Source organism: Patagioenas fasciata, chromosome 4, assembly GCF_037038585.1.
Source record: "Patagioenas fasciata isolate bPatFas1 chromosome 4, bPatFas1.hap1, whole genome shotgun sequence".
Taxonomy (NCBI): Eukaryota; Metazoa; Chordata; class Aves; order Columbiformes; family Columbidae; genus Patagioenas; species Patagioenas fasciata.
The window spans coordinates 36,205,145-36,223,736 of NC_092523.1; the positions used below are offsets into that span (position 1 = coordinate 36,205,145).

An 18,592-nucleotide genomic window follows, 5' to 3' on the forward strand; every position below is an offset into this window, starting at 1 on the left:
TTCTCTCCTTCTATCACATCATAATAAACTATTTGATAATTGTCTGTTTTTCAAACAGCCATTATGCTAACTAAAGCATATTGCTAGCCATGTTAAAGTCTTCATTCTACACAAGTGAGATGTGTGCACACTGTCCTAAACGGCTCAAATCACTGTCAGCTAATGATATTACAGTGCTTTGAAATGATACTTGGGAAAGAGCTCTACAGGAGCATTTCACTACTGGGTTTTCTTTTGGTCCACTGTGAATTGACAAGGCTCTGTCACTATAATCTGAAAAGTATTTGCCTGCAGCATACAGACTGAAATCTAGGCAAGTATCCTCAAGAGTTAATCTCCTCTACCTTCCAGTTCTTAAAAAGATTTATTTTAGCAAAAGTTTTTTCAGTATACTGGTAGTTTTTTATAAAAATACGGTGTGATATTTGATAACTGCCTATTTTATTTATTTATTTATTTATTTATTTATTTATTTTCCCCAATGAAACGTGCATGATGTCATGAGTTTGGGAACAGAAGAAACAACAGACAAGACATCTGAGTTTAAAAGTGGAAAGTAAAAATGCCCAACTCTCCTCGCTAACTATAACCACACAGGAATGATGCAATTCTAGGACACAATAGATGATTACACCATGTTGTAAAAAACATGAAGTTTCTCAGTTTTCTCTGTATTTTTCTGCCAGTAATAAATGCTCAGTTCTTATTCCCAGACATGTAGCATTTAATTAAACACTCTATCACTAATTAAAAGAAATAATAGGTGCTAGGTACTAAAGATGAAGCACACATTTCATAAAAGCATGTCCCTAGTTGATATGTTTTTTAAGATTGAACAAAGGGAAACACCCAGTTGAGATTCTGATTACTATTCAGAATTTTATTTCTTTTCACTTTTCTCCTTTGTAAGCTGGAGGAAAATATAGATGACCTTGTCTAACCTTCACTTTTCCTCTGTATATCATTTTCGCAAAAGAGTTGACCAAAATGGAATTTAACAGTCAAGGTAGGGATGTACATCAATTTATGTAACATTGTAATATTTTCCATAATATTCCCTACACAGCCTAAATATTATTCACTTTCTTGACCTCTGATACATTCTAAGCAGATGTCTTCATTGAGCTGTCTACAGCAATGCCTAGATCTTTGTCCTCAGAGGTTACGTCTAGTTCAGAGTCCCTCAGCACATGAAGGATACTTGAATTCGCTCACTGCAGTGTGGGCTCTTTCCTGCTCAGGGAAGATGAATTTCATCAGCCATGTTGAACTTGCTTTTTCTGGATGCGCCAGGTTCTTTTGGTGTTCCTCACAATTCTCCTTAGTCTTCAATAATCCATATGAACTTTCATCACTGGCAAATATTTTCTCCTCAGTGCACTGCTCCCTCCTCTAGGTTTTTAGCAGCACCAGTTGCAGTGAACGTTCTGGAGAAAGGTAATTCTTAGCTTTCTTCCAGATTTTTCTTTCTTTTGTCATTTTCAGTAAGCTTCTGCCAGATAACAGGGGCAAACTAAGAGATTTCCTTTGCATTTTTATGTAATTACTCCAAAAAGATTTTCTAAATCCTTTGCAAAGTCTGAGAGATCCATGCTGAAACTTTATAGTCAAGGCTACATATTAATAGGGGTTTCATTATACATTCTACAAAAATGGCATATATTTTAGTTCTAATCTTCTTATCCCTTATTTCTTATCCGTAAATCTCTTTGTATTGGGAATTCTATGCTGCTCCAGTGCTTGGAGAACACACTAGCATTCTGAAGACAGTACTGGAATGCAAAAACACGTTTTACATATTTTGCGACTTCTTATGCTGATGAAAAACTAATCAAAGAAAGAACTTCTGTAGATAAACCTTTTTATTTTTTATTACATTTCTTTAAATTGCATTTTCTGAGGTTCACTTTCTAATGACCACACATGGATCTTGGTTTTGTAATTTCCCTTACTAGGGAATTTTGTAATTTCCCTTACACAGGAAGCAGTGACTTTAAAACACAGAAAAATCATTTGCAAATCTTTGAGAATATTTAGTAAGTAATTTGAACTGACATCAATAGACTTCAGGTATTTAGCTGTAAGTTGTCCTTTTGAAAAACGCAATAAAATATTGCACCCCATTACACTTGAGATTAATGCAAATTGCATATGCTCAATATATCATCGAATCACACAATGAATTTAATGAGAAGGATAGATGCCTTTCACAGTGGTTCCTGATGTTCCATATGTAAAATTGACCAGTAACAAGAAAACTCTGGCAAACTTTATAAAGCTGCTGAGATTTTTCTTTCATTTTACTTTTCAGGCTATAAAATGGCAGCTTATTTGAGGGTTTTGGTTTTGTTGTGTTAGTTTGGACTTGATGTAGTAACTTCTTTGTAGATTAAAATCAGGAATTAAATTGACACTGGAAATGGTCTAAAAGACGTTTCTTTTTATTGCACTTTGGTGACTGTATTAATTATAGTCACATACAGTTGAGAAGGTGCTTCTTACATTGTTTTGCAAGCTCTTGATATGTTACCTAAGGCAACTTAGCAGCAAAATTACTGTCTCGCAGTCACAAGTCAAATCCTACATCTGCATTTCTTCTGCTGCTTTTGGCTGTTGATTTGCATGCTAAGGTTCCGATAAAATCTATGAATGCAAGGCATAGAATAGCATTCACAGAATACTTATGGTGGCAGACAAAAAAAGAAAAAAATGGTTACAAAAATACTCAGTATAATTTGTAAAGGCAAATACCTATGCAGTCTAATGGTATGGGTGCTTTAAGTGACTAGGTTAGGAAAATGATTTTATGATTATTGATCTGATGCAAAGAGTCTGAATTAATGGCCTCTTTTTTGGTCATCTACACAGTTTCCTTGTTACTGCTCCTGGTTTATATCTCTCGTGAGCACAGGGCCCAAGGGAACTTACATTTATAATTGAAAAGTCGCTTTATATATTCAAATTGAAACATAAACAGCGTAGTTATATGATCAGTACACTACTATTCTCACAGATGGAGATTTGTTTAGGCTGTCAAGAGGCAATGTAAGTGTCTGAAAGCTTTTCTATTAGATTAGAATACCAAATCTACATTGTCAAAATGGCTGTATATTCCCATTTTTAAATTAATGTATTGTCACTGGAAACAGGATTCATTCATTGATCCCATGCTGTCCGGGTCTGCGATGAATTAAACTGGAGAGGAGAAAGGAGAAGCTGAGGAAGGCAGAATACAAACAGTTCTGGCTTTTGCAGCTGGAACAATTAGGCAGGAGTACTGGGGAGGACACACAGCTCTTCTACCGTGAAGGAACCTCAACCTTTCTGCTTTTGAAGAACCACCCCCTTGGACTGTTATTGTGCAAGTGACTACATCTGTCCTGAATTAACAGCTTCACAAGCATGAGAAAGATTTCTGTTGAATGGTAGTTTCACCATTGTAGATTGTTTCAAGCTACTTTAATGCTATTCCGTATAAGTGACACTGCATTTTCTTTATAGATTTGAGAAATAGTGAAAATAATCAGGTCGTTATAGCTCAAGTAAATGTTTATGTTCGCGTGAATCTATCATACCTACATAGATTATGATGTGTAAAATCACATTAGGAACGTAAAGTCTGGTAATTAGTATTCACTGTTACACTCTGAAAGCTTAAATTTGAGCAGTCCAAATTATTTATTTTATGAAGTTTTCATAGTAGCTAACTAAAGTTCTCAGCAAGCAAGAAGCCTCATCTCTATGTTAAATTGTACCTGTTGCATATGCTTTACTGACCTTTTTGCTAGTATTTATCAATCTCTCTGTATACACTCAAACAATATTAATCACCTATTTAATTTTGAACATGTGATGGTTAGATTTTCATCTTAAATATCACAAGCAGTCATTGCTACATGCTTTGCATTAAGGGTTTGAGACATAATCCATTGTCCTTGTGTAAACATTTTTTTCTGTTGTTTCTATAAATAACTGCTTCAATTACAACACACAGGAAATGACTAATGAGAAGACTTTCTTAAATCATCTTAGTAACATTCATAGTGAAAGTAAAAAAAAAAAATCAATATACAGCTGTGAATAACTGACATAAAAGCTTAACTAAGCTCCAGATTCAAAAGGAACTCATTAACGTTTGGATAGCTCTACTGATGGTGAGTAGCTTATTATAGCTAGATAATGGCCATAACCTAGATATTATCTGAAATAGCTAAACCACACTTTATGTTTTTAGGAAGGATATTTAAGCTATATGAACGAGCACATTTCTGCTTGTTCAAATGGGAATGTGTTTGGTAGCCACGGGGCAATGCAAGAGGTTGAAATGTTCTCTATTAGATTAGAATACCTAGCTGACAATGTCAGAACTGCTTTCTTTACTGAACGCATACGCCTGTTCTTGACTTCATGCATTGTTATGCTGTGTGATTCAATCATTAACTTCATGCTGTCCAACACCATAAAAAATGAAGCTAGAAAGACTGGAATTAGAAGGGTTTTTCTTTTGAGTTTAATGTGGATTGAGCCTTTCGAAAGCTAATTGCAATTCTGACTTCTTCCCCACACAAAACACACAGAAGGCCCTTGTCCTGCCAGTCAGCTGGATATTTTAATGCTTATATTGCCACACTATCATAGAATGTCCTGAGTTGGAAGGGACCCACAAGGATCATCAAGTCCAACTCCTCTTCCTGCATATGACAACCCAACAGTTCACACCATGTGTCTCAGGGCCTCGTCCAGTCTCTTCTTGAACACCGTCAGGCTTGGGGCTGTGACACTTCCCTGGGGAGCCTGTTCCAGTGCTCCACCACCATATTTTAATATACTTTACCATATTTTACCCTCAAAAAAATTTCACAAACCAGTTACCTTAAACATACAATAATATTATTTCTCTTTGTTGGACTCATAGATGAACTAAGTATCAATTACGTTATCTATTAATCAGTAGACAAAGATACACAAGAAGCTATATTACTTCATGGATTGTTTTCAGGGGTGTGCACTGGGCATTAGTATGAAAACTGTAATCCTGGAGGAAAGACTGTTTCAAGGACAAGAATCGGTGCACACTGAAGCCACCCTGCTCCTTACTTCATGGCCTTTATTTGTATTTAAAAATAAAAATGGAAATAATAAATCTCACTCTTTAACAGACAGAAGACTATATTGAGAATAGATCCAGGTGCTTCTGCAAGGGGGAAGATAGAAAGTCTAAGAAATAAAACAGGTACAGGGAACTTCAAAGGGAAAATCAAAGGAGAAAAAAAAGACAATAAGAAAGGAGATACACATAGATGAACACGAGAATGCAAATTATTCATCTGAGATATGCATTAAAAAATTAACTACAGATTTTAATGTATGAAATTATAGGAAGTTCCAAGCAGGACTATGTCCAAGCAAGATTATGACTTTTTAATTAGAAATACATTTTCTACAAGTTGGCAGTGCCAATGCAGACCTGGAATTTGCTCATCTTTTCTCCATTATCTTTGACTTAAGGAAAAATAAATTTAAAACACCACAAATAAACTAGATAAAGATTTTAAGAGACCTGTACTGATCAGTATACTAAATGTAATTCAGGAAAAAATTTCTTTTTGGTCAGATACTGAGTATGTGTAACATTATACACTGGATAAAGATTTAAATTAAACACTAGACATGCTCTTCCATTATTAAAAATAAAACAATGTTATATGACAATAAGACAAATGCCTTAGTGATATTGTTGTGTTTTGATAGTTGAATAAAAAAAAAAGTGCAGTACTCATTTATGTATGCAAACATACATAAATACAGAAAAAAGAGGATTATAAACTAGCATCATTGTATGCTTGCACGTGTGTGTGTGCACATGCACTCGTATGCACCAGGTGTGTGTAAGGGAGGAAGAGGCATAAACAAAAAATAACACCTGGTTTCAAGATGAAATGCTACATTCATGTGCAAACTCTGATTTAAAGAAAATGATATCAAATAAATACCCGGGCATATTTACAAGTCTGCATTTAGACAGAGGCCAGGTTCTAGTAAAAATATAAGAACTGATTTACTTGCTAACCCTTCTCTGCAAGGCACAGCTAGATATTAAACAGGTCATTCTAACATTTCTTGAAAACTGGGGAGCTGCAGGTCAGAAATTCACAAAATTCTGCTGAAGAGCTCAGAGTGAATAGAAACGTTCCGAGATTTCACAAATAATTAAAAGTGCTCCCTTCATATCTCCTCATTCCACTCCAGTCAGAAGGCAATTCTCTATATGAATAACAAAATGATTAATGCTAAAAAGCATTAATATATTAATTTTTATATGACCACAGTTATACAAATCTCAGTGAAATTCAGAGAACTAAAACCTATCATGCTTATGTAATTTATTCTTCTTGTTTACTCAATGTATTGGACAATGGTGTCACAGTATGCTAAACAAATGCAATACATTTTCACTTATTTTATTCCAGACTGTCTCTTGTGTTCTGAAGAACACTCAAAGACTGAGCTCGAGAGCAGTAGTTAAAAACAGCAACTGGCTGTCAGTGGTGTAGTTTGTCATTGTTCCGCAGACAAAAGGCAGACTGTCACAATAAACAGCATTTATTCATTTCAGATTTGTGGCTTAGGGCTGAGGAAGGGGAGGTGTCATTCGTAGTAATTGTAAAACACATAAATAATAATAGTCGTCTGCAAATCATCTATCAAAGAAAACAGTGGGAGTTGGCAGTGATGAAGGCAAGAAAATGGATGCTTCCAGCACAACCTAATTTACAGTTTTGTTTTTTAAAAAAATAGTTTTTCTTTCATAACAGTAAAATGGAATGTTTTGTATTAACTGCTTGTGTGGTGGGTAACCAAGAGAGAACATCTAAATCATGACTTTAATGATTTATTTGAAACAAACTGCTGAGTAGCTTTCTAAACATGATTACTCTATACTCAACTACTGTCAATTTTATTAACCTAATTTTACTAATTAAAAACCATCTACTATTAATATTGACATCACTTCCTCTAGCCTTTTTGTTTTAAAACTGCAGCTTTTTAAAGAGATTATACTGCTCTGTGAAAATGCTCTGGATTGGTATTTGAGTAGAAGAGGCTTCCTTTAATAGAATGTTTACATCAGGGTTTTTTGTTTTGTTTGTTTTGCTTGTTTTGTTTGTTTTGTTTTTGGTTTTATTTTCAGAATGGCATTCAAATGCCTAATCTTACATTTTCGGTAATAATTAATGGACAGAAGTTATAAAACAGATTAATCTTGTTGAAGTTGGTATTAATTTTTTTTTTGAGTGCAATTTTTGAAGCAACCGTTATCTTCCTTCTGTCTTGTAAGCCTGTTTTGATTTATAAGGCTGAAGTCCCTGCCCAGTGACACATATTAACTGGATTATGACATCCCCTGGCCAACCCTTTGAGGGTCTGCAAAAATCTGGGAAGAATAGTGAGAAGGAAAGGCACTGGCAGCTGAAATGGTGTTCCAAGAGGACTTCTCATTTACTACTGCTTGGCCAAAGTCTTGCTTCATCTCATAACCACTCCCAATACTGTTCAGAACATCAATAATATTTATTAGAGAGCAACCTCTTCTGACATATCCAGAAAAGATAGATGGATCTGAGTTTTTCTCTGGCGAAACACGCAATGTTCACCAGATGGAAACAATGCTCCCTATGCAGTTTCTCAGACATTTTTGCCTCCAAACCCTTCCCTCTCAGCATGTCTCAATTCCTCTCAGGAACAAGGGCAAAAGGGCTGAGGAAAGGACAGGTATGTCCATGAGGCTGAACTCACATTTCAGCATAGATCTCTTAGGTAAAAAATCTTATATGCTTTGCCGGAGAGAGAACAGAGTGAAAAAGATGGCCTGTATTGAAATAGTGGAGTGTCATACCAGTATTTCAATCAGTAAATGCTATCACAGTTGTTACTGCTCTGGGTATAATGAAGAAATAGAACTCAGAAGTTGCCAGAAGGCAACATGCCTGGCAGCACAAGGGAAACATGCTGAAGAGTGGATGCATATGCCCAGATCTAAGATGAGCTTTGGTGATCCTTGCCTTACTAAAACAGGACTTTTCTTAAATGATTTTAAAATTGAAAAAGAGGCCTCTGTTTGGGCAGTCATGATACAAATATTCGTGAAAATGGGACAACACGTGTAAGGCTTTAGATGTATAGTACGTAGAGCTAGCAGAAATAAAAAAAAAATTAAATGTGCTGAAAAATAAATGTTTAAAAACTAATTGCTAACCATCTTTTTATGAGAGACTAGTAAAATCAGAAAAGTACATCTTCTAAGAATAATATATTCTCTGAAAATAAATGGTAAAATTTTGGATTAGTTTTAAATAAACAAGTACAAAAGGAGGGGTTTAGTCCTTCTGCAAGGGACATTTTCAGTGCAAGATCAACTACACTGCTGTAACCTTCAATTCCTTACCCATACATACTCAAGTGAGACAATTTAATCTAATCTTATTGCGAATAGCAATGAACAGCAACTTGAAAATTTCAAGCCAAAATTTATTCAGGATTACTTATTTGGTGTAAGAACAATAAGAAAACTAAGCATAACTCTTCTTTAGATAGAAAAGATGCATATTGAAATAACAAAAATATTCTTATCCATCTTGACTCACTACTGACTTCATAGAGGTTCTCTTGAACTTTTTCCAAACCCCTTCTACCCGTCTTTATAGATGTAAATACATACATATGTTGGCTCACAGTACTGCTGCTCTTCTAGGTTTGGAACACTGTCTAAATGCAGCTTAATATAGGAAAACAAAATATTCATTGTATGCCACTCCCTTATGTGGACTACTAACATGCCCAGTTTCTTATTTCTGTAAAATCTGTCTCCTGTTGTACAAAAGCTGGGAATGCTATATTTGAAAAGATTGGATTTGGTGCTGCATTTTCTTAGCTAGCTTTTGCCTTTTAAGGAATCTGTTGAAAATTCAAAGTTCATTGCTCTGTAGTCTTCATACAGTCAGTCCCTTTTACTCAGGAATGGAAGCTTGTATGATATATCTGAACATATGTGATATTATCCTGGGCTCAGTCAGGTACATGGTTTTTGTAGCATCCTGTACATAGTTATTAGGAGTGACAAACACATGCAGTCATTAAACAGCGCTGATAACCTTCACTCTAATGACATTAGTACACCAGATCTCTCAAATGAAGGCAGATTTCCCATAACAGGAACAGCTAAGCACAAATGTATATGGATCAAGAGTGTCACTCACGCTCTGATCACAGTCAGACTGCAGACAATCACTCGCGTAACAACACAATCACTCTGCAGTTAATGCATGTCAGTACTTATTTGCATGGAAATCTTTGAAACCAGAATTTGCGTGGTCTATTTGAAACTTCCCTGAGCTGAATCCTGAGCATTTAGCTTTCTAGTGAGAGCTGTGACAGTAGCGCTGCTCACAGCAAACTGCCACTGTCGTTTGTTATGCTTCAGTGCTGTTTGACTGTCACAGCCTGTCATGTAGGAAGAAAGCACCACATCTAACCCCCTGTGACAAGGTTTAATCACCCCTATTACTCCTATTGGTTGTTCAAGCCACCTTGGGGTGTACAGCACACAGTTACAGATCTAAAAAAATCCTTGTCTTATAAATGAAAAAGCTAAAATCGGGTTTAATCCGATCAATCATCCAATACACAGTTGAAAGGAACTAAAAAGATTAGGTAAATCATGCTAATGCGATGGCTGAGATTATTTGTTAATTGTCATATTTTTTGTATCATTAGGAATATTAAATTCTTTTTCTTCAAGATTACTTTTTTTTTTCTTTTTTTTTGTGGATTCTCATTATCAACAGGTATTCAAATTCTGAATGTCTTGACTCCTTTCTATAAATCACTGTAATAACATGTATGCAAAAGAGTCACATTTGAGTTCCATCTGTTTCTACCAAGATAGCGTGGCAAGGGTAAATACCGTATCACATGGCATACCTGTTCAAATGTTAATGCTGGGTGGAAGGGTGAGAGGAGAAATGCATAGAATAAACCTTATACAAATGAAAGGTTAAACTTAATCCTTCCTGTTACACATCAGCACCAATTAAAACTTCATATGTCCCTGATGCATGTAATGAAACTGAATTTATGAACTTTGCTGTTCTATATAGAAAACTGTATCTTCCTGCTGGTTTTAACAATGCACTTTCTGAGACTGCAGGTCATATTCTACTTATAGTCAACTCTTTGAGTACTTCTGCTTGTAGCTAGTTACACATCCTTCTTCAGCAGCCCAGATAGCATAGACAAACCACATTTTGCACTTGAAGAAACCTGTTTGCTTGAGCTGGTCTTATTAAATTCAAGGTCTACTCACTGGGACAAAAAAATTAATTTCAATATGAAAACATATTAACCCACTGTGAGTTCATCTTTAGAACAGTAATCTAGTATTATTAAGTTTTAATTACTTCATCAGACTAATCTTAAACCTGATAAAAGATGTTAGCATGAAACTTCACAATGAGAGATTTGCTTATGCTTGTGAAAATTATTAAGACCGGTGCTATTTCAATTGATCCGTACTTGTAAATATCCCATCTATTCCGCATAGACCGAGTAGAAAACAAGTATGTTCTGGCAGAGAATAGATAGCTTGGTGGATCAATAATGTAGCATGAGGATTTATACCCTTAGATCCCTGGTTCTAGCCCAGTTCTGAAAATATCTGAGCAAATGCCCATCCTGTAGAACCATCACTGAATAGGAGACTGACCTCTCATGCAAGGCTCAGAACTCAATACATAATCATGCTGCTTCCATCACATGCCTGAAAAATTTCCTGCAAATTAAGGATTACAATTTTTAAAAAGACAAATATGAAAAAGAACAGCTACAATTGTCAGTACTCCTTTGTATTGTGGTTAAAATGATTAAAATAAAACATAGTCTTGGACCAGAGCATTTTAAAACTTGCAAAAAGCATGTGAATGTGTGAATGGGTAGAAAGTGCATTACATAAGGGCTTTAATTTTTCATGAAAATGTTATTTAATGGAAAGGTAGAGTATTTTTACTTTTCAGATGTAAACACACTGATCTGTGCTTCCAGCTTAGAAAATAAAAAAATAAAGGCCAAGTTGCCAATGGAGTTTCAGTGCTCCCTTAGACTCTTGTCGTGAATGACCAAATATAAAAGACCCTCCTCTGTGTAAAAATAGTTTATAGTGCTTGCAATGGCTTGTACCACTCACCCATGTCCACTCTAACTTACGTTCTGACTGTCCCAGTGAAGAGAAGCTATGTTGTCTGATTCTGTCAATGAGAGAAACATTACCAGGAGTGCTACAGACTTTCTATCACTAAAGACATCTTTTTTTTAATATCTATGCAACACCTGTGAAGTATCATCAAGAAATAACCAATTATAGTACCTAACCAGCTGTATATAGATACGTGTGGGTTGCTGCTGCTAACCCATCACCAGTGCACTGCCAGTACTAATTTATGGGCTGGGAGGCCAGTTTATCAGCTACAGGTTTACACTACACATATTCTCCTTCACGCCTTCTGTCTGCATAATTTGACTTGATGTTCTCTTTCCCCAGTTGGCTTATCAGTGCTGGATGGCAATAAAGGACAGGTTGATAAAACACTCTCTTGTCACCCTGAGAGTAAGTTCATGAAATTTGAATACTGGACCACCTATCTGAGAAATCTGGTTTATTGAGTTGTCCACTTTCAACAATTTTCATAAATTGAAAGGAATGAATATTTTTGGTCACTTTTCGGACGCAATTTATCTCATTAATAATGAGATAAATAATAATCCTAAACTTTTAGATTTTATATATATATGTATTTAAATAACCCTATACAATATTCTAGGCAAGGATATTGATATTAATCTTTGGATATGAATCATAATAGCAGATTTTCACATCAGGTATTTGATTCCATCTCTGAACTCTGAAGCTTCTGCCGTGTGAGTGGCAGCAGGAAATGGCTTTCAAACTCTTCCTAACAGATGGAATAAAATCTGCCAGGTTATTAAATTACCACACAACTATTTTTAGTTTCCATTTCTAAAACCTTTTCCTTCTTTTGTCATATAATATGTCATTGCTAATCAAATCTCAAAAGCATTACTAATTTGAAAAACAGAAACTTCAACTGGCAGTTTATTATCTTTTGCACTGAACATTCTTTCTTGTTGTTTTATTTTTCTGCTAAAGTTATGGAGTATTTATACAAATTTTTGTATTATAAAAACGGAGAAAGTAAGTAAAAAATATCAGTTTATAGGAGTTACAGGCATTAAAAATGCTTTAGTGACGAATAATCGCTGTGAATCCTTATCTAGACTGCTGTCTCAGATTAAAAACGACAGTTTGCCGAACGCTAACAAGTAGAAATGCCCTCCTAATCAGTATGAAATCAAAGGCAAATTCCTCAAATGGCTGTAGTAAACCATATCAGAAATGCAATACATTTTATTTTTGATGAATTGTGCTTGGACAGAAGAGAAAGCTACTCAGTTGTTGTGAAAATTAAACCAATTGTTTCCTCCTGTGAACTCTGTCATAGTGACAGATTTTCTTAGTGTACAAAGAACCCTTTGAAGGTAAATTTGCTTGTAATTCAAATGTTATGGAAAAAGTTGTCTCTTTATTCATGTACCGGCCCAAACACTAACTCTCTTCTTCCATGAGGTCTATTATTACTACTACAGCTGCACTACAGTACAGAACTGATGATGTAAAAAAAATATTAAACATTGTTTGCTAGTTTTACCATAGTAAATATTGCAACACTGAAAGGAAATATACTAACTGCAATGTGATTAAGTCAACTGGCAAATTATGGTTTTACTTAAGGACAACAAACGTCAATCAACTAATGAGCCAAACAGCAACTTGCAAATATCTGATATTCTGTCTGTGCATCAGACAATAGTCAGCCTCAGACTGAACATGAAAATGCAACTAAAAAACCCATGGAACACAGAGATTTAGACTGGAGTGATATTGTACAGCAGACCTGTGACTTGCAGAAGCTGTTTTGATTTACATCACTGCTACAAAAGCTATGTAAAATAATGAGAAAACCGCCACATTTTAGTCCGGTTCTACTTAGTCTCATACTGAGAAGAAAAAGGGTCTGATGTTGCTCAGCTACAAAAAAATCCATGTATCAGTGGATAAGGCTTCCAATTTCTCTCAAGCAGGAAACTGCACACACATCTCAATTAAGGCGTGGAACCTGCTGAAACTTTTCCCATCAGACACATGAACTGTGAAACAACTTTGCAAACTGGACAAAAAGGTCTGATCTCTTAGCAGTGGTAAACATCAAGTAATGTAAGACTTACCCACATGGATTTTGCTACCTATATCACACAGTCAATGGAAATGAAGAAAAATATCAGAGCTCATAACTTTTTTCAACATTCCCAACTATTTACAGTATCTCTGATTTTATTCATTGTGGCTGAGAAATATAATAGGAACTATCACAATCCGGTGTTTTAGTCACCTTCCTACTGATGTCTCCTTTGATGATATGGGTAAAAAAATTACAGAAAACACATTTTTTTAAAAAACAATTAGTCTTAGAGATGAATTTGAATGGCTTTATAAACGTGGAGTCTTCTGAAAAAGTGACAATAAGGAAGAATGGGAAAAAGAAAAATTGTTCTTTCAAAAGGTAAAGGTAATAACAAAGCCCTCTTAGTGGGTGCAAAGCTTCTAAGTAAGATCAGTTGCACAAAGCTCTTACTTTAAGAGTTGTACACTAGTTCTGTCCAATGAGAAGAAAAAATTTAGGGAACATTTGTTCCTCAGAGCTGTACATCTTCTGTTCATTTTTCGGAAAATTGTATCAAAATTGCATCCTTCAGATCTCCTGGAAACAATTGTCTTTAGAATTTAATTGCCATCTAAATCGAAATATGATATTAAATAGAAATCTCTCTTTTCTGTGATAGTCTTGGCAATAAAATAGTTTATTGAGGGAGTAACTAGGTACGGAAAAAATAGAATTTGTATTTTTTTCAGTCAAAATGTTCTATTTTACAGTTATTGCAATATGATATTACATTGTTTAAATTACGGCATAATAATTCATTCCTGCAGCATTCAGTGGCACTAGGCCTTTGGCCTCTTGCCTGACAATACACTAGACAAGAATTATTACATTGTAATTCACATTCTGTCATGCCTTATTGCTTAATTAAAACATAACCCTTCATGACATGACAAGCAATTCGACTGTTACCATAATAGATTATTATCACACCTAACATATTTTAGTTCTACAACCTATTATTTTTTGTGCAGGCACTGGAAGTTACCAGAGCAAATACACACATTTCGTCATCTGTGAAGTGTAAGGAATACGTTTAGGAAGAGTAGCTAAGAAGATAAAAGTTGAATTTTTTTGTATAGAGCTGTTCCCTAAGTAAACTTGGGCTTTTTTTTTTTTCTTCGTTATGCTTCAGCAATTAATTCCTGCAAAAATACTAAAATTCAAATATCAGATTAGCTGGCTGCCTGTATTTGGTTGTACTGCTTAGCTACCTAAACTGTAAAGTTTCACTATTTTGGCAAATTCTCATGTGGAACTAAACCAATATGAGGCTGAAGTCAGAGTGTCTGTACATTTCCAGATAAAGAAGTTGCCGGTTTAATTTTCTTGTGATATAGCAGTTCGATATTGTGTGTTCAACATGAAGTAATTCTTGAAATATCCTTTTCAGGAATAATTCCCTTCTTATTAAGATCTCTCCTTGTCTGATGTTTCTCATACTGAAACCTGATAATACAGAAAAGGTAATCAGTTGTTATTAAAACACACTGATTATTACTAAAAATTGATTAGGTGAAATTCTACTTTTGTAAAAGTCAATTGACTTAAGTGAAGCACTCCTCCATGAGGCAAAATGGAAAAATATTTCAACAGCTATGAAAACATACTTTTATATTGCAGTTTACGTTATAATTATTTAATTAATGTTAGATATTTTATTAAGGCCTTCACATGGCCTGAAAGTGTGCAATATAATGCAGCCATTTGGCTATTAAAAATCCTTTATTTTAACAACTACCAATTCAAAATTAAAATATGCAAGCATGGAACTCCTTAAGTTCTGTGTGAATAAAAGCCTGGATTTTTTGAGAAGATGTAGAGGCAATGCATACAAAATAATGTGGAAATGATATATACCATACCTAATAGACGTGCTACCTGTTTCAGAAAATATCAATGAACAATTTACTGAGGTTCCACTAACCTCTGTACGTCTGCAAGGTGACTGGGTTGTCCCTGGAACTCTCTCTCTGCTACAACTATAAAATGTCTATGATGTGACTGTGATATAACTGAAACAGCTGCAGTCTTTGATCATATTGCTGGCAGTTTATGTACAGATGCAGAATGTGTAATGAGGGCACACTTTATTAACTTGACTGATGTTCATTGGTTCCAAAAGCCGAAGGAGACTAGGCTCCACCATGTTACCCTGAGAATAATTTATTGTTGCAGCTACTCAAAATGAAATACCTATCATTAATGTCTAATTGATTATCATAAGCAAGAAGCAAACATTGGCCTCAGCTGATCTGACATTCGCTATGATCTTTAAAGCTGGTGCTATAGATAGAACTACTATTTTGAATTAGCACAAAACACATTTTAACTGCCGTTTAAAACAGCTGCCAAGACTCTGAATGCATGCATATGCTTCCTGTTAATAGTTGTTTCCACATATATGCAGTCTAGTGAAACTTAGGGAGTTTTTATCATTTCAGAAAAAAAACCCTACACAAATTCTGAAGGTGTGATAATGAAGTTAGACCTGACAGACTTGCGGCTGTATTATGTTGTACAGAAGCATCTTTGTTCTCCTTAGCAAATTAAAACATTTCAGTTCTACCAAAGTGTTCAATTTTTAAACAATTCAGCATTCTCAAAGCAGCCAAATTAGAGTACTTATTTTTTCCATTTGCACAGCAATACAGATAAAAATTTACTTAATACCTAGATGTTATGTCTCCATACATGCAATATGGAAATCACAGTAACATTACAAATTATAGGTAAATATAAAAGTTTGCAATGGGCTACTTTGGACAAAGAGTTATATCACAAACATGAAATTACATACTCATAAAATATATATTAATAGTTTTGCACTAAGCTAAGAGTAGGAAGTTATTCTAGATACAAAGTGAATTTAGAATAGGCACCTTTTGTATACTTCAGTCTTTATTTTCCCTTTTCTTCTCTAGCCTCCATTTATGCCTCTGTACTCCAAAATATAAGGTTTGTTTCATTTTGTCCTCATATTTTAATTGAAAGAAATACAAAGGCCTGGAGTCTAAGCTATTCTGCTCCCATACTCCCAGTTTGTTTTCTTCTGTAGTCTTGCAGAGAACAACCTTATTGTACACAAAGGGGATGTTTCAAGTCAGTGCACTGCTTTGATGTGACCTCTTTGTGTCCAGCACCGGCCTTACACAGTCCTGGGTTTAGTTTTCCTTTCAATCCCGTGCTCTAGAGTGTTTGGGTTTTAGTTGAGGAGTAAAACAACTCAGAAGTTAAACAAGTCCCCAGTCCACACATATACATATGTTCACTTTTTTTTTTTTGTCCTAGATCTGATCACTTTTCATCTAGATGCAAACAGCTAGATCTGTTTCTATTCCAGATTTAAGGAGAAGTCAGTAAGCATTTATACTTTAATCCAGTAGGGATATTCCCCAAGGAAGTGTAGTTCCTCTAGCCCTCAAGCTTAGCACCGTCAATTAAACCATTGGCTTGTTTTTAGAATCCTAAAACATTATCTCTGAGATACGACTCTCTTTCCCCAGACCTTGAATGCTTCCCTCTAGAAAAGAGTACAGTTACCAGGTAAATGCTATATATAACACTGAAATTGGACAGATTTTTTTCATGGAAGTCTGATGACTATTTCAAGAGCTCAGTTTTCACTGAGATTTGTTATAAGTCACCAGAAATTAAAGTTATGAATAAGGAATAAAGTTCATTTTAAAGTATTCTAAGCTATCCAGACACAGTCAGATAAAAACTGATTTCCAAGAAAGAATAAGTTATTATTATACCCTATATTACTGCTTAAAACATAGATTAATCTTTATGTAGGCATATGTTTGGTCTCATTTCCTTTTTTTTTTTCCTTGACTGCTTCTAGTACTTCCTATACACCATTTGCAATATTTTCCTTTTGCTGAATACCTCTCTGATACATTCCAGCTCTTTTTGTTGGCTCCCCTCCATCCACCATGTTCATATCAGTATTTTTTGTTTCAACGGACTGTAGTCCAGATGGGAATACTGGACTTTATTCAACAGCTTCAGTGATTCCATCTTAACTGACTCCAGAATAATATAGAGTTAAATTAAATGCAAATTGAAATTCATTATTGAAGTTGAATCCTAGAAATAAAAAATCATTTAATAAATACTACAAAATCTGTGCTTTTGACTGTGGGTCAAAAATTAAGAGAACATTTACAGATAAAACACCACATACACTGTGAAATATCTCATTTTAATACCAATCAGCTTCTGTTCAGAAAGTATATATTGTTATGCAACTCTATTTGTGATCCAAAGCATTGCCCATTGACTTGTAAGGTATGCTTGCTTTTGAACAGTGAATACTGTGTCATTATTCAACTTTACACCACTGAAATAAAAATACTAATTTTCACAATAAGGCAAGTGTTACATCTAAAACCTAAAGAATTGACACTCTTGGTAATAAATGTTCAAAAGTTCTGCAAGATTTCCCCCATCAGGAAAATACAGATGACAGCAAAATAACTTTTCTTATGCTGGTCTGTTCTCCTACCTTTTCTGATGAGTTGGCTGCAGAAAAACGTATAAATTGAAAGCTCAATTAGTGTAATTTATGTATCCTTGGATGTCAATCATTACTGTTGAGAGGTGGGGCTTTCAGAATCTCTGTGCATTAATTAAGAGCTTATCTCAGAAGAGTAGTCATTACACCTAAGGACCAAAAATAAGTTTTAATTAGAGTCTAGAAGACAGTATGTCATTTCTTATAAAACTAGTTCTTTAGTTAAAAAAAAATGAACAGCTATGGGACATTATTAGTAACAATGCAAAGGACACAAATCTCTTGCTTGTACTTCAGAATACAAAAGTATTTTTGTGTACATAAGTCTGACTGGGAAAATTGGACAAGTTCTATAATACTGTGTGGACACCACTCAAACTTCAGCCAGGTTGTATGAATGCCAGTGTGATTATTAGACCCTTATCAAATTTTGGTGCTGAGCTGATGTTGAGGGAAGACTATTACACAGCTGGAGTTAGATTGTATTTCTTTCTCATAGCCATTTTTTTTGTCCATGCTACCTTCTGACTGCCCATGCAATAGCCAAACAACGCAAGCTCAGCAAAAGGGGAAGAATGGGCTCAGCCAATATATTGGTTTCACTCCCTGAGTGACACGGTATGCGGGCAGTTGTTGGTTGCCCTTGGACATGTCAAGGCTCAGGAGAGGTCTGGGCTAACTGGTGTCAGCTGCCCGAGAGCATTTTCCTCATGGCATGACTTAT

At 35.0% G+C, this 18,592-nt stretch overlaps 1 protein-coding gene across 19 annotated transcripts in view; it reads right to left on the minus strand.

The window, feature by feature from the left end:
* The window catches only part of TENM3 (teneurin transmembrane protein 3), a 1,336,783-nt gene that overhangs the window by 585,060 nt on the left and 733,131 nt on the right, over positions 1-18,592 (minus strand). For all 19 annotated transcript variants that reach the window (XM_071807653.1, XM_071807652.1, XM_071807659.1 and 16 more), the window contains one exon: positions 17,860-18,017. The gene's annotated coding sequence lies outside the window, so the exon portion shown is untranslated. The remainder of the gene's footprint in view (positions 1-17,859; positions 18,018-18,592) is intronic.